Below are 23,493 nucleotides of genomic sequence, written 5' to 3' on the forward strand. Positions count from 1 at the left end.
TTCTGATATAAAATCTTCAATATAACATTTGATGTTCTTCATACGGATTCCGATTAATAGTACTTGCTATTTACTTGCTTTCTTATCAGTGTTGAGTTGATACCTCTTTAATTACAAATAGGCTTAACATATGCCTTTCAATCTCCACCTATTTGTTTGTTAACATAACATGCAAATTATCGAGAGGATAACTCAACTAACTGATAAGACAAAGGATTAAACATGGAAAGATAAATAGCAAAAGTTTCTGGTATTAAATTAAACATCGACCAGAATTCAAACATAAACAGTAGATTACAAAAGGGATGTTCTTTTGGAACATATATTACAAGAAACTAACAAATCTACTGATCAACTTCTCCTTCCTCTATGTCAGAGCTGTGAATGATAGGAGTTGATGGTTCTTATCTGGTTGGCTGTACCACAATAGTGGATTCACCATGTTTCTTTCTTTCCCTAGCCAGAGCCAGATGGTGCATCACTTCCAGTTCCACTGGGTCTTCTTTAAAGTCTGCTGGCTGAGTTTTCTTTACCTGCTTCATTTTCCTTGAGTTTTCTTTACCTGCTTTAGAAGCGAAGCCCTTAGTCCTTAGGAGTGTGGACAACAGAATCAGTTGCTTGACTGGATATTTGGGAAGTGCTTCTTCATTCAAGTACACAGAGTTAAAGATGCCTTCGTTGATGAACTTCACACAGTAAGGATTCCTGACAACCTGAGGACTGTTGAATTCAGCACATTCCATCAGTTTATCTCGAAGGAGTTCATTTAAATTAGAGCATCGCTTGACTTTATTATGAAGCAACCAGAGCTCAGTCACAGTGAATGATTTGAGAAAATCAACTGAGAGTCTGAATGTTCCGTTTCTCCTGGTATAAATGATAAGCTCCCATTCATCCAACAAGTTCTTGACAACAACTGTGATATAATATAATTCAAGAGTAAGGGCATGCATGAATACATCCTCATCAGGGTTACCTCCCTTAGATCATAGATTAGAGACATGAACTTCCTGTCTTCGAAGGGTTCCCTTTAAGGTCCATTGAAAATTCTGCATGCAATGTCCCAACTCTTTCCAACTTTCCTTTTGATATCAAGATTTTTCTGCTTGCAGGCAGCATCCCAAATTTTCTCATTTTCTTTCTTGATTTCTTCCTCAGTTATCAGCTTGTCCTCCAAAAGCTTTTGGAAATCTCTGAGCTTTCACTTTCTAGCTTCGTTCTCCATCTTGAACTTCCTTACCATCTCTTCATGTTCAAGCTCTACAACTTCCTCTTCAGTCTGAAACAAGTAACTTTCATCAAATGATCCTTCTTCTTGAGCCTGACAGTAGGTAGCATCAAACACATCATCATCATCCATGTCTTTAGGATAAGCATCATAGTTATCTGAGTTGAAGACATTGTCATGTTGATGCATTGGTTCTTTGCCTTTAGACTTTCAGAGCTTTTGCCAGGGGCAGAATCAGAAGTATTTGTATTTGTGTTCCCCTTGTTACTTTGATTAGAGTTGTTCCCTTTGTCGTCTCCACCCTTGTCCCTATTCTCCCTCATAGTTGAGGGATCCTCTCCAGAATTCTGAGCAGTAGACTTTGAAGTTTGCAAAAGATTGAGCACTTGAGCCAGAGTTTGCTCCATTGCATCAAACATTGCCATATATAGCTCATGATTTGAATTCATCGTGGTGGACAACTCATGAATCTCTTCCTTCAGCTCATCTCTGTAAGAACTAGATGGCTGTTCCTCAGCTTTCTTTTCCAAGGTGACCAACTGTCCACCTTTCAACTTTTCATTTTCCTCGGCCATCCGGGCAAGTTCAGCTTTTAGCTTGGCCATTTGTTCCTCAAACAGAGCAGTGTTGGTGTGTGCACTCACCTTATGTACACTTAGAGTTGTTTCAACCTCCTTATGTGCATGTGTATCGCTCGGTGTTTGCCTTACACTCGATTCATTCACACCTCCAGCTGTACCTGTGTATACTACTAATGTTCCCAGAGATGGGTTCAAAGGTAGTGGAGGAACAAATTGTCCTCCGGATGCCACTGACGGCAGATGTACTTGCACATTGCCAAGCAGCTCCTGATCATAAAAGAAAGAGTGATCAGAAAAGTTTTCATACATAGTAACTTGATTTTGAAAATATGTGCTCTCAAAAAGTGTAGTAACCTGTGTTTCAGTTTGATTTTGCACTAGCGTGAGTGCTAGCTAGAGCAGTGCTTGACTCTGTACAGGATACCGTGACCGGACGGTCAATTTAAATCGGTTCATTCTATGGAGGGAATGAATCCGGAGACTCTTTTATTGCCATTTCAGTGTCCAAGCCCTTTTGGGATGGCAAGGATGAAGCTGCAGTTGTCTCCGAGGCTTCCAACCTTTGATTCTTTTAGGAAGACAGAGCTGTGGGTTTAGACATCAAACTTCTCCCACTCCTTTTTCTGGCAACTTTACGAACAGGTTGCATAATAGTGTTGGTTGAAGTGTTTGGAGAAGAGATAGTTTGTTGAATAGAAACATCAGCTTGGATATGAACCTTTTTGTTGTCTGGTTCATTGTTGGTAGGCTGGCAAAACAAATCAAAGTCACAACCATAATTTGAGTTATCAACATTAAAATTAGATGAGAAGTCATAATGTGCCTGAGCAACCTGTAGGTCGTCCTGGAAGACTTGGAGCCCAGAATTGATGGCTGACTTCAAAGGTAGAGGTTGTGAGGCTGATTGTGTTTGAGGGATTGGTTGTGTTTGGCGGAATGGTAATATTGGTTCAGATGAAGATGGTTGTGGTTCAAAGAAGTCGTATTATAAAGGCTCATCTTCAAATGAATGTGATGGTTGTTGATGTATAGGGGAGTGATGTGGTGATTGGTGATGTGATGGTTGAGGGGATTGATGAGGTGATTGTTGAGGTTGAGGTTCTGGTGGTGGTTGTAGTTGTAGTTGTTGTAGTTGTTGTTGTTGTTGTTGTTGTTGTTGTTCTTGCTGCTTTTGCTGTAGTTGAGCCACTTCAAACTGATATGGTGTCAACTGAGCGTTGAACCTCTCAGACATGTACGGAGTGACAACGTGTGGAACGTGGTTGAACTTCGCGGCCTTAGCGAGCTTATTGATCAGCTTGATACTTGTCTATTTGACAGAAGCTCTTTCAGAATTGAAGTGAGAGTTCTTCTCAGCTTCCGTCATCTTATCATTCAAGAATAACATCAGGAATCGTGGATAAAAACATTCAACTTTGGCATTTGTTTCCACAGAACAATTCCCAAGTGGACCCAGCTTTCTCAGAATCTCCTTCATAATTATCTTACCAAAGTCAACTGGTCGATTGAAAGCTATGCACAGACCAAAAACCTGCAGTATGTTGGAGATATTGTGGAAGTTTCTGCGATCAGTGGGAGAAAACACTTTTGCTAGGGTGTCGAAGAAAATCTCCCATTCTGGCTTCAGATTACCCTTTGTCATCTTTGGCAGATTAATGTCACCTTGGTATAATATAGTTTCAAAGAATTGTACCAACTCCTATTCTTCAGGAACTTCATCAATGTTTGCCCGAGGGAAGCCCAAAATACAATTCACATCATCAGATGTAACCCTGATACTTCTTCGTCCATTGACGTCCCCAACCCTTATATCTCCTGTCAACCTATAGTTATCCAACAGTGTAGTATTCAGTGCCGTTGAGTAGAAGTCATAAAGCGGTTGCACTTGTAGTTCCGCTAAAGTAGTGATACCGGTGCTTGCCAGACATTGTTCGTTCAAAAACCGAATCCAGGGTCTAAACCATGTCTCCGGGTCCTGGTATCCGTTATAATTGGTCTCCATGATATTGAATTTGCCAACCATTTTGATAATTAAAAGATGAATTAAGCGAGAATTTTTCAAATAAGATGATAATTCTCAAATGTCTTGCAAATTTCACTTAATAATTAATTAATGATTAGTTAATTAATTAATAATTCGAAATATTAATTAATCCCGAATTAAAATTTAATTAATTTTTAGTGGCCACATGAAATTTGATATGATTGATCTGGGAAAATTATCTCACTATCTGGGCATAGAGGTTATTCAGCACGAAGAGTATATACTGTTGAAACAGATGTCTTATGCAAGGAAGATATTGAAAAGATGGGGTATGACATAATGTAAGCCTACTAAGTATCCTTTGGAACCCGCATTGCAATTACACAAGTATGAGAACGGGAAAGCTGTGGATTAAACTGAATATAAGAGTGCAGGACTGCATTATATGGTTCATACTCGACGAGATATAGCATATGATGTTGGAATTGTTAGCCGTTATATGGTACGACCTACTGTTATGCATTGGAACACTGTGAAACGGATAATGCGCTCTTTGAAGGGCACGTTGAGTTATGGGTTGTTGTATTCCGCTAGAAGTAATAATAATATGTTATCAGGATATTCCGATAGTGATTTCGCGGAAGAAGTTGATGACAGGAAATGTAAAGGAGGGACGGTGTTTTATCAAAATGATAGCGTTATTACTTGGGTATCTCAGAAATAGCGTTGGGTGGATTTATCATCTTGTGAAGCTGAGTTCATGGCAGCTACAACAGCTGCATGTCAAGGAATAGTTTTACGCAATCTACTAGGAAAGATCACAAATGAAAAGATTGTTCTAGTATTACAAGGAAAGGAGAACGTTCCAGAGAATCGCTAACCAAATCCTCTGTGCCGGAACTCGGTTCCATTCCATACCAAGTCGATGTGATTCTCTTCGGTTTGTTGATTCCGGCGATTCATCACTGAAATTCCGGCGACTTAGTCTTTTAAGAAGACAAAATAAAAAAACAAGAAGAAGAGGTAAATAGAAGGCTTAAATATTTTTTGAGAAAAGTAAAAACAGAAAAAAGAAGATGGAGAAGAGGAGAAGACGATGCCTCGATTATGGTAAAAGGAGTAATCGATTTTGCTTCATGCAGTTCAACATATTACGTTACTAGAGATATTACTTTACTGGCCTTTCTTGTTTTATGTGCAACACTGAATGCCTAGTTTTGTTGGAGTCTACACCTCATCAACACTTATCAAAATCTATTTACATTATTTTTGTGAAATATATGTAGCCCTTTCCTTGGAGTCTACACCTCATCAACACTTATCAGAATCTATTTACATTATTTTTGTGAAATATATGTAGCCCTTTCCTATTTTATACGCAAACCAAACATAACGTGTTTAAATAACATCTTAATATATTACTCTGGCTCGAAGTCTCTTTTGAAAAAATTATGCAGGAAACATTAATTACATAATATTTTCTCACATGTACCGCTAATGGATGAATGTAGACTCTGATTGAACCATCATTAATTATTTTACAACTTTCAAGAAGGGTAATTTTGAAATAATGTCAATATATTTGCATTGGAAACTAAAAGTAGACAAATATGTGGGAAAAAAATTTCTCCAAAAAAAAACTTGTATTGTGGGACTGGGGGAGTATTATAAAATTAAATTTTCAATATTTCCTAAATTAATGAGTTCATTAATATTAGTTGTTCTCTTTATTTTTAGCCCACATTTTAAAGTACTTTGATTGTAATTTTAGTTAATTTTTTTCTAAATAAAAATACATAATCTAAATTTATTAAAAAATAATACAAATTAATTAATTTTGTCATGCATTCAAAATTTCTAAAATTACATGTTAAAACTCAAAATGACAAATAAAAAAATATAAGAAATAAATTTTAATAATATTTTATTTACATGTTTATTTATACTTGAGAGGAGATATTGTAATTATATTTATTTCTATGTTTAATATTAGTGCATATAACTTTTGACTAGCGTATTTAGTAGTAAAAATTAAGCATGCATAATATTTACTCAACTTTATTTATTTATATAAATAATTTTCAATATTAAAATTATAGCACGTGAAAAATGAAAATTACAAGTAACTAGATATCAATGCATGATTTATATATATTTACTACTATCACTCCCCTCTCATTTATTTCTACCTTTTTTGCATTGCTCAACACAAATACGCATATAAAACATAGTTTCATAACTTTTTTAAAAAAATTCTTTTTTGTAATAAAATTTATATAATAAATATTTATCAAACTATATTTTATTTTATGAGACCATTAGAATGCGTTCCTAGCCCTGTTCCCAAAGTAAACAATTGAAGTGATGGATGGAGTATTTTTTTCAGAATGAGGGTTACTTATGATCAAATTGATCTACATATGTTCCTTTATTCTATACCGGGAAAAGCTTTGGAATGATACTACTATAGCTACTTAAGACAATTTTTCTACCAAGTTTTTGTCCAAATATTATCCATCTGACAAGACACAACAAATGAGAGCAATTATTCTTATTTTCAAAACACAACCAGGTGAAGGCTTGTATCAAGCATGGGAAGGATACAAGGCATTGTTGAGAAAATGTCCACATCATGGTTATAAGGAGTGGATGGTTCTGAGTACTTTCTATGGAGCTTTGAATTCTGATATTCGGCTGAGTTTGGATGTGGCAGCTGGAGGAAATTTTAAGAAAGCACATGTTCATCAAGCTAAGTCACTTCTCTAGTAATTGGCCTCAAATAACTATGCTTGGGCACCTAGTGGTACAAGCTCGGTGAAATGAGCACAAGACACCGAGATAATGAACTTGCTCACTCTGAAATTGGATGCTCTTACTCAAGATGTTCATGGACAAAGGGTAAATGTCAATGCTATTTCCTCTCCCATGTAAGGGTATAATGATTCTGGTGCTAATCAATACTCACATGCACAACAATTTCCAGAGGAAACATCTGTCATCCAAGGAAGACAATCATGGCATGTTCAGAATAATTTTAATTACAATTTTAATCATAGGCCAAACAACAATCTTTCTTACAACAACAATCATGTTGTTAATCCATCATATGCAGCTCCGAAGCAGAACCAACCTAATCCCTCTAATCCCTTTCTCACAAAGGCTGCATAACAAGAAGTTCGAGAAACAGTATGAAAAATTCTTGCAAACCTCTGGGCAATTGCATATAAATAATCCTTTTACCGATGCTTTGGCACAAATGCCATTATATGCCAAATTTCTGAACGAGATGTTGTCTAGAAAGCGGAAACTTGAAGATGTGGAAACCATTACTCTCAATGCGGAGTGTAGTGCGGTTTTCAAAAATCAATTCGGCAAAAATTAAAATATCCCGGAAGCTTTTCATTGCCATGCACTATTGGAAAGATGGAGAATGGTAAAGCCTTATGTGATTTGGGGGCTAGTGGAAGTTTGATGCCATACTCTATTTGCAAGAGGCAAATTTTTGCAAATCTAAAAATATTATCTAAAATACTAGAACTCAGAATCTTTCATTTAGATATAATACCATTCATAAAAAATGTGTGAAACTCAATATATAATACTTTCAAAATTTCGACTAACGATAGAGTGATATTTTTTATACAAATTTTTCTAATGAGTGTCTCATTTGAGTCAATTTGGGAATCAGTGACTTAATTGATACATTTGGACGAAGCGAGTGACCTACTTGATATTTATCCCTTGGTCTTGCGGAGCTCAAAAAGGCAAGAATTTCACTTCAGTTGGCAGATCGTACAATCAAGTCTGCTTTGGGATTCATATAGGATGCACACTTGTCTCAAACCATAGCAAGCTACTGGGGAGGTAATAATTTTCAATTTTTTATATATCAATATCAAAGGTGATTAAAATATATGGCACTAGATTTTGATAGGGCACTTTTGAATGGACTCGGTAATAGTATTAGATCAGTATCCTAAAAGTATGAGTTATTGAAGAATTATTATGGTTTGATCATTGATGTATAATGAAATGACAACAAGCTCACCCTGCCTCTTGGTCTTGATTGTTATTTTATGAATTCTTTCCTTTTGAGGTTCAAAACCATAGATTTTGATAATCTTTTGATGTGTGATACTGTGCTCTTAGTTTATATGTATTAAAGAATGGTCAGCAATCAAGTGTGTAATCATTCCATACACTAGATTTCTAGTTCTAGTTGTAAAATTGAGTAATGTATATGAAGCACAAGACTCATCGCTACCTTTCATGTACTAGCTTAGTTTTCTTTGTTTATTTATGGCTTGTGATTTGTCTTTTATGTTTCTGTTTGAACTGGTAAATAATTAATTCAACCATATTTATCCCATCACCAACAAAATACATGATATCATAAATTATAACTCAACCCCATACCACTTTTACGCTATTTCTAATTCCAACCCCATACCTTTCTCCAACCAAACAGCATCTAAGTACTACACTATTAATGAATATGGAAAGTTGAACTATATTGCATAACAAAACCCTGAAGCTTAGTTATGGGTTTCATTTGACTTAGATTTATGAAGCATGCACATTTTTATTATGTTTTTTATTTTAATCACAACCGATGTTGGCCCACATATATATATGTTATTATCATTTAATATTACACAATATCCCTAATTTCGCTCACATACTTGTCAGTGACATACCAAGCCTCCTTGAAGCATTCTCTTAATTCTTATGGTTTTCTATCTTGTTACCCTCAAAATAAAATAACAGGATAAGTAAATAAAACAAACATACTACTCCCAAAACTACCACTTAATGAGAGAAGGGGTAGGAATTGATTGGTGGAAAGCTGTAGTGACATATCATTACCTTTCCCAATTAGTCAAAGAAGGAACTATTACTACAAATTAAGAAGAGCTCTCCAGGTGTTTGTCATGGGTTTCACTATACCTATTTTTTATATAATTAAGCACACTCATTGTAATGACTCGGGTTTTTTTATTAATTATTTATTATTTTGGTGGTGATTTTGTAAAAAGGGAAGGAATAAAATTTTATATTTTATTCCAGTTTGTTGGATTTTCAAAAATAAATATTTTATTATATAATTAATTCTCGGTCCAGTGAGATGTTGGGAATTTGATTATTTGAAATATTATGTGGATAATATTTTGAGGTGCAACTATTTGAAATTTTATGCAATCATGTGATTATTTGATTTAATTGTGGTACATGTTATATGAGCAATCTTAATTGTTTATTTTTTTGTCCGAGTGAGTAGTTTAGAAATTTAGTTTATTTTTATAAATCAGAGTAGTTATTTGATTTAGGAATATCAGGAATCTGTGTTTACTTATATTACAAAATTTTGTCCGAGCGGTTAAGTTAGAATTTAGATTTATTATACTGTCTTCATTAAAATTGTTTTTAGTTTTTAAAAATCAAAATCTGTATTTAATTGCGTCAATATTTTATTCAAGTGAACACTACCGAAATATTTCAGTTTTGGTATTTTAATGTTTTGACTGATTTAAAAATATTCAAAAGTCTTGCGAATGATTATTTTAATTATTTGCCATTTTAAAAATCAATTATGGGCAATTAAATATAAGATTTTCAAATGATTTAAAATAAAACTTTTTACGTATTTTACCCATTCGGGATTTTACAAGAATTGTGGTATATTTTATATTGATTTTGAAAATTATTTTTGAACCCCAAAAATTATTTTATTGGCTTTTGATAAAATTGAGGGTGTGATTTCTAGTAACATAAATTAGTTTTTATTAAAAAGCAGGTGGATCAGAGTATACGTAGTAGCTGCATAGATGTGCCGTGTACTGTTAGTCAGTGGGTCCATAGATAAAAGATAATACTAGCAGATAAACATATCACACAAAAATACACGCTCGACTTAAGCCAAGAGAATTAGGGTTTTGGGGATTTGGGGGAAACCATCAGATGGGATCAAGCAGAGAAACAAAGGTGAGGATTGTTTTTGATATATGTTAAATCGTGTGTATGAATATGTATGCTATTGTGTTGTTGAGAGATATTGTTGTACTGGAGATGGATATGGTTCGTGTGTTGGCCGGAGGGAGCGGTGGTGTTAAGGCCGGCGGCGGCTCGCCGCTTGTGAAGTGGGTGTGTTTAATGCGTCGGAGATGGCTGAGATGACAGGGTCGGTACGATCAGGTGAGAAGGCGACTGTTTCGTCGCCGATCGGAGCCGCGCGGAGGAAGGCAAACAGCCACCTAGCGGCTGTTCCGATGGCCGGAATCCATGGAAGGCTGGGGAAGACGGCCTGAAGTGGAGAGAGAGAAAGAGAGAGAGGGGTGGCTGGGCTGTGGTGATGCCGGAGTCCGGCGAGAGGACCGCCGGAAAAGAGGCAGCAGCATGGGCTGTTGGAATTTTCGGAAAGACAAAAACGAATGTTAATTTTGTTTTTATTATTTTTATTATTGTTATTATTAATAAATGATAACAATAATATAAATAATATTAATAAAATTAATATATAATTTTGATTGTTATATTTAATTGCAAAGTGTATTATTATTATTATAATACAACGTGGTTATTAAACATAGACTGTGGTCCTCAATTGTTGTATCGGTTTATTATTGTTGATAACATGTTTAGTTATAAATTAGGGTGGATTAGACATGAGAATTTGATTGTGGTGGATAAGTATTGTGTTGGTTGTTTGTTGATTGTTGGGATTGCCTTATTACAAAGGAAGTGCTGTCCGAATTATTATTATTATTTTTTTTTTTTTTTTTTTACATTTGGATTTGAATTGAGAATCGAATTAAGATTATAATTCGGATTCTGATTGAAATTTGGACAGAGATTCTTGGATTACTAGTTATGATTAATTATAATTAATAAAGCATGTCAATCTCGTGATACGTGACAATGTGATTACGTGTTTAAATTATGAATATTACATGTATATAATAATTGAAAAATATTTATATACCACGAAGGGTAGAATTAGATTTCGGTTCGATTTCTTGATTTAGACGACAATCTGGTTTGTTCGTCAACTAAATTACATTTTGTTATCATATATAGTCGGCTGAGACTCGTTTATCAAGGACGTTCAGAATAGTTGATTTGTGTTTTCGGATTGTGTTGAGCCAGAAGCGAGTTGCCAAGGAAATATATTATTTTCGAGTTGCGTGACTGTGCAGTCACAAGTTGTTCTATTAGAGGCAAGTATCTTTATCGACGACTTGCACTTATTTCAAGTAAAATTTTATCTCGTCTATTTAAAAAGAATCATTCATATTCATATTTTGCTATGTCCATTAGTAGTGCATGTCATATATTTAAAAATACAATATTATTAATTATCCCTTGTATAACTACTACAAGTATTCTGTTTGACATCTCTTTATAACCAATCATATTTTATTTTCTTCACTCAATAAACATTTTCTGCTACTGCACACAAGCATTCATGATCTTTTGAATCTCTTTATAAAATTTTAGTTGTTTTCAGCATTTTAAAAAGATAAGCTGATTAAGCTTTGAAATTATTAATTAAAGATCTTCAATTATTCTCTCTCCTATATTTGAACATGTACTCTTTACGAGTATATTAGTTACCTGAATTACATTACACAACTTCGAGCATGAAAGCTATTTTACTTGCATCATTATGTTGGACATGTGTACACTCACATCATGTTTACAATATTTTATCAACTGTTGTTTTCTATAAATGTTTCCTCTGAAAAGAACTTTTATTTAATGTTCTAGAAATGCTGAACTGTTAATCTAACGGTTAGTATTATGATTTTGATATGAAACAAGGTTGTCGATTATTTTGATACCTTGCTTATTTTGTGATTGGAAGTACCCTCGGGGACCGACCGCCGGTCCAGTTACAATTTTGGCCAATATGTGCCTTGGATCCCTTAAAATTTGGTGACATGCTTCGTGCATGATCCGGTGCTATCTCGCGACTGATCATCGGCTATAGCATAGCGTGAAATTATTCCAATCCCTAAAAATGTTGTGGAAGGTTTATATAGTAATGCTATTCTTTATTAGCATTAAGTTTCAGAAAAGTTTTATAAATTAAATTCGAAGTTCATATTGTCGCTGAAGCATTTGTTGCCCAGTGATAGTTAGAGCCAAGAATGAGTTGAGATCTTCTTATCTGTTCAACCCGTCATGGTCATGCTGATTTAGCAACTAAATATATGGAAATTTAGTCGACAATGATGGACACTGAATATTTAGGGATTTCTTGAACTGTGGTTTATGAACAGTTGATTATCAAAAGTTATTTTGAACTTCTCAAATCATTTATTTTTGAAGTTCTTGCAAAGATATTATTTTATGAGATTTGCTGCAATGCAAATCAAAATGGTTTTAATGATTTTGAAGTGAATCAATTATTTGATTCCAAAATGTTTTCTCATGATAGAAACTTTCTCTCTCCAGTTTGGAATTACATTATCAATGTTTTGAATATAAATCCATGATCTATTGGATTTGAATTCCCTGCATATTATGGAATTACTTTATTATGATTTTAAAGGTTTTCTTGCTGAGCATTGTCGCTCACCCTTGCTATTATTTCTAACCCTTTCAGCTAGGGTTTAAGATGATTCATCTACGTAAGCTGCGCATAAGATAGTTGTTGAGCGAGACTGCCAAGGAGATGTCTGTGAGACCAGCTATGGTTAGAATTGTTTTATTCCAGTTAAGTTATATAATAGATTTATTTATTTGGTTATCAGTTACTCTTCTTATCGAGGTTTAACTGATAATGTAGTTTAAGTTGTAATAAGATTTTAAGTTTTGGTTTCTGATTTCAGTACTGTAACCTATTAGCGATCCTGTTTTTTTTTAGGGGGGTCAAGTGATTTTGATTTAAATCTCTTTTAAAATTTTCAGATTTTGAAATATCTGTTTTACCTTCTTCCACAAAATACAGGTTTTCAAATGATATTGGTTTTAGTGGCACCAAATCCAGACCCTCGGATTTTGGGGATGTCACAGTTGGTATCAGAGCTATAGGTTATTAGTTATTGAAATCAGAATGTAGGTTGTTTAAGGATTGTGTTTAGTGGAACCTCATATAGAGGTAAGATAAGACTATTTGGCATAGTCTTTGTTAATAAAATTGTGGTTAATATTGGAGTATTGATTTTGAGTAACAGTTGAGATATCCTAGTTTCTAGTTTTAGAACTAGTGAGTTTGGATTTCAGAGAAACATGATAGAACCTTTAGTTTCCAATCTTTTTGAATTTGAGATTGACTTTCTGAGTACCTAGTACTAGCTAGACCCGTGGGTTGACCTGTCTAGTCTAGAATATTTCTTTTCATCTCTACCACTTCTTGAGTATGGTAGAGAGTCATTTATTGATTTTCTAGAGATATATATAGAATGAGTATGAGATTTGTTGGGTCAGAGATTCTGTGATTTGAGAGTTATGTAGAATTCATATAAGACTACTTGACATAGTGTTATGAGTAGGCTAGAACGTCAACGCTCTACAATGCTGATTGTATAAAGTTGAAGACGGCTTCTAACCGTGCCAAGCTAAATAAGACCTTTTACTAAAGTGGATTGCGATGATGAAATCTTCAAAGAAGATTATAAGTCAACGATGATATGCGTAATTGATCATTAAGAACGTCGAGAAGAATCGTTACAAACGACACAAGACATCAGAGGAGCCAATCAAGAAGATATTTGTGAGAATCTTGGCAATACCTTTCTCGTTGTTCATTATATTGATTATTTCTCAATCAATGATTTGTTTTAACATCTCTTTCATAAAGATGTTTGTTAAATTGAATTGTGATGGAGGCTAATATGATACCTAACTTTTTAGGTTATATAAAGCCGTGTCAAGTTTATGATGTGAAACTTTCACTTTCTTCAAGTGGTGAATGCTTCTATTTCAATATATCACCATTTACTCGTTGTGTATAAATATCCTTTCTAGTTATTCTTTTTCTCCAGAATAACACCTTTGGAAATTCTTCAATGTCGATCCAAGGCGTGTATCAAATTTTAATTCGTCAAAAGATAATGATCATTTATTTAATTTTAAAATTCATTTCATATTTATTTTATCTAACTGAGATGAACAACCTTATTCATAGGGGACACAAGGACTATCTGTCTGTGTGATAGAAGTTTGATGGGACGCCATCACTTGTGTGTTGTGCATTACAAGAAGGCTAATTACCTTTAGTAGTATCTTTATTAAGATACGCAACATCAAGTTCTCTCGATCATATTGATCTCTCAGTGCTTCTTTATTTCCAATCAATTTTGACTTGAAAAATTTTAAGTATGACAATTACTTTGATATCTAAATTCTGAGACATTTTAAGAGTTCATAATTCTGGTTCCAATCAATTATGAAGGTATGCCAACCAGGTTGTGTGAGCTAATCATGCTAGTACATTTCAAGATTTCGTATAAGATTACAATTATTAAAGCAGATCAGGACCCGACTTGCAAGCCATAGCATGCTGAAGTCTCTCTTCGCTGATTCCGAGGACGGAATCCTTATAAGGGGGGAAGTCTGTAATGACTCGGGTTTTTTTATTAATTATTTATTATTTTGGTGGTGATTTTGTAAAAAGGGAAGGAATAAAATTTTATATTTTATTCCAGTTTGTTGGATTTTCAAAAATAAATATTTTATTATATAATTAATTCTCGGTCCAGTGAGATGTTGGGAATTTGATTATTTGAAATATTATGTGGATAATATTTTGAGGTGCAACTATTTGAAATTTTATGCAATCATGTGATTATTTGATTTAATTGTGGTACATGTTATATGAGCAATCTTAATTGTTTATTTTTTTGTCCGAGTGAGTAGTTTAGAAATTTAGTTTATTTTTATAAATCAGAGTAGTTATTTGATTTAGGAATATCAGGAATCTGTGTTTACTTATATTACAAAATTTTGTCCGAGCGGTTAAGTTAGAATTTAGATTTATTATACTGTCTTCATTAAAATTGTTTTTAGTTTTTAAAAATCAAAATCTGTATTTAATTGCGTCAATATTTTATTCAAGTGAACACTACCGAAATATTTCAGTTTTGGTATTTTAATGTTTTGACTGATTTAAAAATATTCAAAAGTCTTGCGAATGATTATTTTAATTATTTGCCATTTTAAAAATCAATTATGGGCAATTAAATATAAGATTTTCAAATGATTTAAAATAAAACTTTTTACGTATTTTACCCATTCGGGATTTTACAAGAATTGTGGTATATTTTATATTGATTTTGAAAATTATTTTTGAACCCCAAAAATTATTTTATTGGCTTTTGATAAAATTGAGGGTGTGATTTCTAGTAACATAAATTAGTTTTTATTAAAAAGCAGGTGGATCAGAGTATACGTAGTAGCTGCATAGATGTGCCGTGTACTGTTAGTCAGTGGGTCCATAGATAAAAGATAATACTAGCAGATAAACATATCACACAAAAATACACGCTCGACTTAAGCCAAGAGAATTAGGGTTTTGGGGATTTGGGGGAAACCATCAGATGGGATCAAGCAGAGAAACAAAGGTGAGGATTGTTTTTGATATATGTTAAATCGTGTGTATGAATATGTATGCTATTGTGTTGTTGAGAGATATTGTTGTACTGGAGATGGATATGGTTCGTGTGTTGGCCGGAGGGAGCGGTGGTGTTAAGGCCGGCGGCGGCTCGCCGCTTGTGAAGTGGGTGTGTTTAATGCGTCGGAGATGGCTGAGATGACAGGGTCGGTACGATCAGGTGAGAAGGCGACTGTTTCGTCGCCGATCGGAGCCGCGCGGAGGAAGGCAAACAGCCACCTAGCGGCTGTTCCGATGGCCGGAATCCATGGAAGGCTGGGGAAGACGGCCTGAAGTGGAGAGAGAGAAAGAGAGAGAGGGGTGGCTGGGCTGTGGTGATGCCGGAGTCCGGCGAGAGGACCGCCGGAAAAGAGGCAGCAGCATGGGCTGTTGGAATTTTCGGAAAGACAAAAACGAATGTTAATTTTGTTTTTATTATTTTTATTATTGTTATTATTAATAAATGATAACAATAATATAAATAATATTAATAAAATTAATATATAATTTTGATTGTTATATTTAATTGCAAAGTGTATTATTATTATTATAATACAACGTGGTTATTAAACATAGACTGTGGTCCTCAATTGTTGTATCGGTTTATTATTGTTGATAACATGTTTAGTTATAAATTAGGGTGGATTAGACATGAGAATTTGATTGTGGTGGATAAGTATTGTGTTGGTTGTTTGTTGATTGTTGGGATTGCCTTATTACAAAGGAAGTGCTGTCCGAATTATTATTATTATTATTTTTTTTTTTTTTTTTTTTTACATTTGGATTTGAATTGAGAATCGAATTAAGATTATAATTCGGATTCTGATTGAAATTTGGACAGAGATTCTTGGATTACTAGTTATGATTAATTATAATTAATAAAGCATGTCAATCTCGTGATACGTGACAATGTGATTACGTGTTTAAATTATGAATATTACATGTATATAATAATTGAAAAATATTTATATACCACGAAGGGTAGAATTAGATTTCGGTTCGATTTCTTGATTTAGACGACAATCTGGTTTGTTCGTCAACTAAATTACATTTTGTTATCATATATAGTCGGCTGAGACTCGTTTATCAAGGACGTTCAGAATAGTTGATTTGTGTTTTCAGATTGTGTTGAGCCAGAAGCGAGTTGCCAAGGAAATATATTATTTTCGAGTTGCGTGACTGTGCAGTCACAAGTTGTTCTATTAGAGGCAAGTATCTTTATCGACGACTTGCACTTATTTCAAGTAAAATTTTATCTCGTCTATTTAAAAAGAATCATTCATATTCATATTTTGCTATGTCCATTAGTAGTGCATGTCATATATTTAAAAATACAATATTATTAATTATCCCTTGTATAACTACTACAAGTATTCTGTTTGACATCTCTTTATAACCAATCATATTTTATTTTCTTCACTCAATAAACATTTTCTGCTACTGCACACAAGCATTCATGATCTTTTGAATCTCTTTATAAAATTTTAGTTGTTTTCAGCATTTTAAAAAGATAAGCTGATTAAGCTTTGAAATTATTAATTAAAGATCTTCAATTATTCTCTCTCCTATATTTGAACATGTACTCTTTACGAGTATATTAGTTACCTGAATTACATTACACAACTTCGAGCATGAAAGCTATTTTACTTGCATCATTATGTTGGACATGTGTACACTCACATCATGTTTACAATATTTTATCAACTGTTGTTTTCTATAAATGTTTCCTCTGAAAAGAACTTTTATTTAATGTTCTAGAAATGCTGAACTGTTAATCTAACGGTTAGTATTATGATTTTGATATGAAACAAGGTTGTCGATTATTTTGATACCTTGCTTATTTTGTGATTGGAAGTACCCTCGGGGACCGACCGCCGGTCCAGTTACAATTTTGGCCAATATGTGCCTTGGATCCCTTAAAATTTGGTGACATGCTTCGTGCATGATCCGGTGCTATCTCGCGACTGATCATCGGCTATAGCATAGCGTGAAATTATTCCAATCCCTAAAAATGTTGTGGAAGGTTTATATAGTAATGCTATTCTTTATTAGCATTAAGTTTCAGAAAAGTTTTATAAATTAAATTCGAAGTTCATATTGTCGCTGAAGCATTTGTTGCCCAGTGATAGTTAGAGCCAAGAATGAGTTGAGATCTTCTTATCTGTTCAACCCGTCATGGTCATGCTGATTTAGCAACTAAATATATGGAAATTTAGTCGACAATGATGGACACTGAATATTTAGGGATTTCTTGAACTGTGGTTTATGAACAGTTGATTATCAAAAGTTATTTTGAACTTCTCAAATCATTTATTTTTGAAGTTCTTGCAAAGATATTATTTTATGAGATTTGCTGCAATGCAAATCAAAATGGTTTTAATGATTTTGAAGTGAATCAATTATTTGATTCCAAAATGTTTTCTCATGATAGAAACTTTCTCTCTCCAGTTTGGAATTACATTATCAATGTTTTGAATATAAATCCATGATCTATTGGATTTGAATTCCCTGCATATTATGGAATTACTTTATTATGATTTTAAAGGTTTTCTTGCTGAGCATTGTCGCTCACCCTTGCTATTATTTCTAACCCTTTCAGCTAGGGTTTAAGATGATTCATCTACGTAAGCTGCGCATAAGATAGTTGTTGAGCGAGACTGCCAAGGAGATGTCTGTGAGACCAGCTATGGTTAGAATTGTTTTATTCCAGTTAAGTTATATAATAGATTTATTTATTTGGTTATCAGTTACTCTTCTTATCGAGGTTTAACTGATAATGTAGTTTAAGTTGTAATAAGATTTTAAGTTTTGGTTTCTGATTTCAGTACTGTAACCTATTAGCGATCCTGTTTTTTTTTAGGGGGGTCAAGTGATTTTGATTTAAATCTCTTTTAAAATTTTCAGATTTTGAAATATCTGTTTTACCTTCTTCCACAAAATACAGGTTTTCAAATGATATTGGTTTTAGTGGCACCAAATCCAGACCCTCGGATTTTGGGGATGTCACACTCATACACTCATATAAATAGAACGCGGAGATATCACGTGACCTATAAATCATTGGTCAATTCATTATACTTGTTATAGCTAGAAATGATTAAATCCTACTCCCTTTAATATTTGTTCTCCACAGATACAAGAATATGTAGAGGCTGGAACATTGTGTAACTTCTGCGCACAACTGGGAGCCTTTTAATGCTTGATGAGATTAATCCACGCACTATATCTATTAAGTGATTTATTATCTATTAAGTGATCCATATGTTGAGTGTTGTTGATTACATACGGGGTCATTAAATTTGTTTCTAAGAGGCTGGGATTTCTATGCTTATAACCCATGGTCTTTTAATTAATCCGATGCATCATTTCGTGTTTATATGTGTTGCCAACTAAAAGTTGAATACTTTAATGGCCTACTATGAATAACATATTTTGCTAAATATGAAATTTGTTTGTAGTGTCATTTGTAAGTGCAATTTAGTATTTGTTTTTATAGCAGTCACATTGTTAAATCAATCTTTGATCCTTTTAATTATGTATCAAACAAATTTAATGACCAAAAATATTGGTATTTATCTATTAGCATAGCTTTTATTTTATTTCCTTTTAAAATTTCTTTGGATTAGGTACTAAATATATGTAAAGAGGCTTGTGTGCTATTGTTACACCACCGCATGTGAGGGTGTATTTGAACATATTTCATTTTATTTTCTGAAAAATGTCAATATTCCCGAAAACATTGGCTAAAGGGGGAAATAGATTTGAGAGGTAAAATTAATTTAACTAATATACTTTTTGAAAATTAATTTTTAAGGTTCCACTGCCGAAAATAAAATGATAAATTTCTTCAGTTCCGTAAAATGTGTATCAATATTTTTATTCATGAATATCAAATAATCTTTATTATCTCAAAAAAGTGGGGACATATATAGTTTATTTGTATAAAATTTGAAAATCAATATGTTATTAATATAAATATATAAGTATACTACACATTTGGATTTGAATATATGGAAATTTTAGCATAAATTATACCTATTCAAATAGTTTGTTTGAATAAAATATATAAAGCATAAAAATTGTAAAATATAAATATGCGACACACAATAAATAGCAAAATAATAGAATGAAGAAAAATTGTTGTTCACAGAAGATGACTGGATTAAGAGATCAAACAAGATGTCAGGAGATTGCCAATCAAATTTTAAAGCACGGAGTGGACGAGGCTATCAGATTCGGACAGATGACTGTTGGAAGAAAGGATTTCACTCAAACTCACACAAGACAATTTAGGAGAAGAAATGTATTACTTGAAAAATTACTTGATTACAAATGGCTTGGTACAAGGCTTTATATAGGACTCAATAGAAAGATCTAGATAACTCTTAAACTCCAAGAGACTTCACCTACCAAGATACATGTACCTAGAGATTACATGTACCTAGCCAATACATTGAACATAGTAATACATGTACCAAGATACTAATACATGTATCAAGATTATTCTAGATACTCCCACACAATTCTATTATTTTTAATAGTCAAAAATATATTATTTATTTTCAACACCCCCCCTTAATTTTGACTATCCCAAATAGACTTCGGAATTTGGTGAAGGCGTCACTTTTGAGAGGCTTTGTAAATATGTCACTAATTTGATCTTGGGACTTCACATAATTCAACTCCACTTCACGCCTTTCGATGCATTCCCCAATAAAGTGATATTTTGTATCAATGTGCTTGCTCCGTTCATGAAACACCGGATTTTTGGCCAAAGCTATAACCGACTTGTTATCGACCAATATTTCCGTAGACTCATTTTGTGACATGTTGAGCTCCTCCATAACTCTCCTTAACCATATAGCTTGACAAACACAAGAACATGCCGCCATATACTCCGCTTCACAAGTGGACAAGGTAACAATGGGTTGTTTCTTTGAACTCCATGAGAACGATGTGTCACCCATAAAGAATACATATCCGGTGGTACTCTTTCGATCATCAATGTCACCGGCCCAATCACTATCACAATATCCAACAAGTTTGAACTCATTTGAGTGATGATACAATAATCCATAATCCATTGTACCTTTGAGATAACGAAGAATTCTCTTGGCCGCCTTCATGTGTGTTGTTGTTGGAGCCTCCATATAGCGACTAATAAGTCCAACACTATAAAGTATGTCGGGCCTCGTGCATGTCAAGTATCTTAAACTTCCCACAAGACTTTTAAAGTAAGTAGGATCCACTTTCTCACTTTCTTCAAATTTTGACAACTTTGTTCCACATTCAATGGGGGTGCTCACGGCTTGACAATTTTCCATCTTGAATTTCTTCAAAATCTCCCTTGTATAGCTTCCTTGTGATATTAGAATCCCATCATCCATTTGATTTACTTCAATCCCAAGATAGTATGACATAAGCCCAATATCGATCATCTCAAATTCTCTTGCCATGTCTTGCTTAAATTTCTCAAACATACTTGGACTATTTCCCGTGAATATTAAATCATCCACGTATAAACACGCAAGAAGAAATTCTTTATTTTGAGCAACCTTGGCATATAGAGCATGTTCATGAGGACACTTGTAAAATCCTTGAGCTTGAAAATATTTGTCAAGTCTACTATTCCAAGCCCTCGACGCTTGTTTCAATCCGTACAAGGCCTTCTTTAACTTTAACACTTTTCCTTCTTGTCCTTTCACGATGTATCCCAATGGTTGCTCCACAGACATGGTTTCTTCAAGAACACCATTCAAAAAAGCGGACTTCACATCCATTTGATGAATTTTCCATCCATTTTGAGCCGCCAATGAGATAATTAGCCTTATAGTCTCCATTCTTGCAACCGGGGCAAAAACTTCGTCATAATCAACTCCATGTCTTTGATTGTAGCCTTTGGCCACCAATCTTGCCTTATATTTTTCCACCTCACCTTGGGCATTCTTCTTCACTTTATAAACCCATTTTACACCAATAGCTTTTTGTCCTTTTGGAAGTGTTGCTAACTCCCATGTGTCATTCTTCTTTATAGACTCAATCTCGTCGTCCATTGCTTTCTTCCATCTTTCATCTTGCACGGCTTCTTTGAAGCTTGTTGGTTCGGTTTCCGCTAGAAGACAAAGAAGTGTTAAGTCGGAAATAGCGGGAACCTCTTCCGTTTCATCATATATTTCTCCAAGACTTCTATAACGCCTTGGTGGTGTCTCTTCACCATCACTTGAAGAAGATGAAGGATTTTCTCCATCACTTGTTGCTCGTGGTGATGTGGAAGGAGTGATATTTTCTTCACTTTCTTCATCAATAAATGGGAAGAAATTATAATCTTCTTGTGTGTTGCTCCAATCCCATGAGCTTTCTTTGTCAAATACAACATCTCGACTAATAACGATCTTTCCATTGATGGGGTTGTAAAGTTTGTACCCCTTGGCTCTTGCATCATAGCCAACAAACACATACTTTTCACTTTTGTAATCCAACTTGGTTCTTAGCTCATCATCGACGTGTGCATAAGCTATGCCTCCAAAAACTCTCAAGTGAGCAATAGATGGTCTCTTTCCTTTCCATGCTTGTTGTGGAGTTATGTCTTTAACACTTCTCGTTGGACATCTATTTGACAAGTAGACGGCACAATCTACCGCTTCGGCCCGAAATTCCTTAGGCATATTCTTGCTCTTTAGCATGCTTCGAGCCATGTTAAGAATGCTCCTATTTTTTCTTTCGGAGACTCCATTTTGTTGTGGTGATCTTGGAACCGTTGCGGGTCGTCTAATTCCATGATCTTCACAAAATTGTAAGAACTCCTTTGAATTGAATTCACCTCCTCGATCCGAACGAATGGCTTTTATTTGATACTTGGTCTCCTTTTCAACTTGGGCTTTGAACTTTTTGAAGCATTCAAAAACTTGAGACTTCTCTTTGAGAAAGTACACCCATGTCTTGCGGCTAAAATCATCAATGAATATCAAGAAATAACGATTCTTACTAAAAGATGAAGGATTAAAAGGACCACATACATTGGAGTGAATGAGTTCAAGTGGCTCCCTTGCTCTTGACATAGATTCCTTTGGAAAGCTCTTTCTTGATTGTTTTCCGAAAAGACATCCTTCACAAATTTGATATGGATGGTTGATGTGAGGCAAGCCATTCAGCATATGCTTCTTTAAAAGTGAATTTAGTCCATCAAAATTTAAGTTCCCAAGCCTAAGATGCCAAAGCCAAGAAGAATCTCCAACACAAGCCTTTAGACATTTTGTAACATCATTCTGAATTTTGAGAATAAACATACGATTCTTGTTCATAGGCACCTTTGCAATTAAATTGTCATTAGAATCTCTCAAATTGAGAAATTCATCTTTCATGATGATGGTGTAGCCTTTCTCCATTAGTTGGCCCAAACTCAAGATATTATTTTTCATGCTAGGCACATAATAAACACTTGAAATAAAATTATTATCTCCATTTTTCAAGCGAATTAGTATGTTACCTTTGCCTTTGATGGGCACTCCCGAAGAGTCTCCAAAAGTGACTTTTCCATTCACTTTCTCATCAAGATCCACGAACAAATTTTTATTGCCACACATATGATAACTTGCGCCGCTATCAAGATACCACAAATTATCTTCACAATTTACTTCTCCTTTATGCGCTAGAAGCGAAGTGGGCTCATCAATATTGCCTTTATCTTCAACAAAATTAGCTTTCTCCTCCACTTGATTTTTTGAAGCGCGACATTCGGAAGCATAATGACCAAATTTTTGACAATTGTAGCATTTAACATTTGACTTGCCATACCTTGGTGTGACTCTTCCTCTTCCACGGCCTCTTGAATTTCTTGTCTCGTTCAATCTTTCGTACTTTTGATTTTCCTCCCTTTGTTGGCCACGACCTCTTCCATGTCCATATAGAAATCCTCTTCCACGACCTCTTTGGCTCCTCGTATACCTTCCATCATTATCTTTAAAAGATAATTTTGATTGTAAGGCTTGTTCAATTGGCTCCTTCTTTAACATTTTTCCTTCATGGGCTTGTAATGATCCCATAAGCTCATCAATAGTCATTTCATCTATATCGTTAGCCTCCTCAATTGCCACAACTTTGTAATCAA

At 34.2% G+C, this 23,493-nt stretch overlaps 1 long non-coding RNA gene and 1 other non-coding gene across 2 annotated transcripts; one reads left to right on the forward strand and one right to left on the reverse strand.

The window, feature by feature from the left end:
* Positions 1 to 6,325: 6,325 nt before the first annotated feature.
* LOC135148588 (small nucleolar RNA R71) lies at positions 6,326 to 6,432 on the reverse strand. The gene has a single exon (XR_010286666.1). It is a non-coding gene; the product is annotated as a small nucleolar RNA R71 (small nucleolar RNA).
* Positions 6,433 to 15,201: 8,769 nt separating this feature from the next.
* LOC135148270 (uncharacterized) lies at positions 15,202 to 18,212 on the forward strand. Its single transcript, XR_010286251.1, has 2 exons — positions 15,202 to 15,357; positions 16,509 to 18,212. It is a non-coding gene; the product is annotated as an uncharacterized LOC135148270 (long non-coding RNA).
* The last annotated feature ends 5,281 nt before the right edge of the window (positions 18,213 to 23,493 follow it).

The sequence above is a fragment of the Daucus carota genome, chromosome 8 (genome assembly GCF_001625215.2).
Source record: "Daucus carota subsp. sativus chromosome 8, DH1 v3.0, whole genome shotgun sequence".
Classification (NCBI taxonomy): Eukaryota; Viridiplantae; Streptophyta; class Magnoliopsida; order Apiales; family Apiaceae; genus Daucus; species Daucus carota.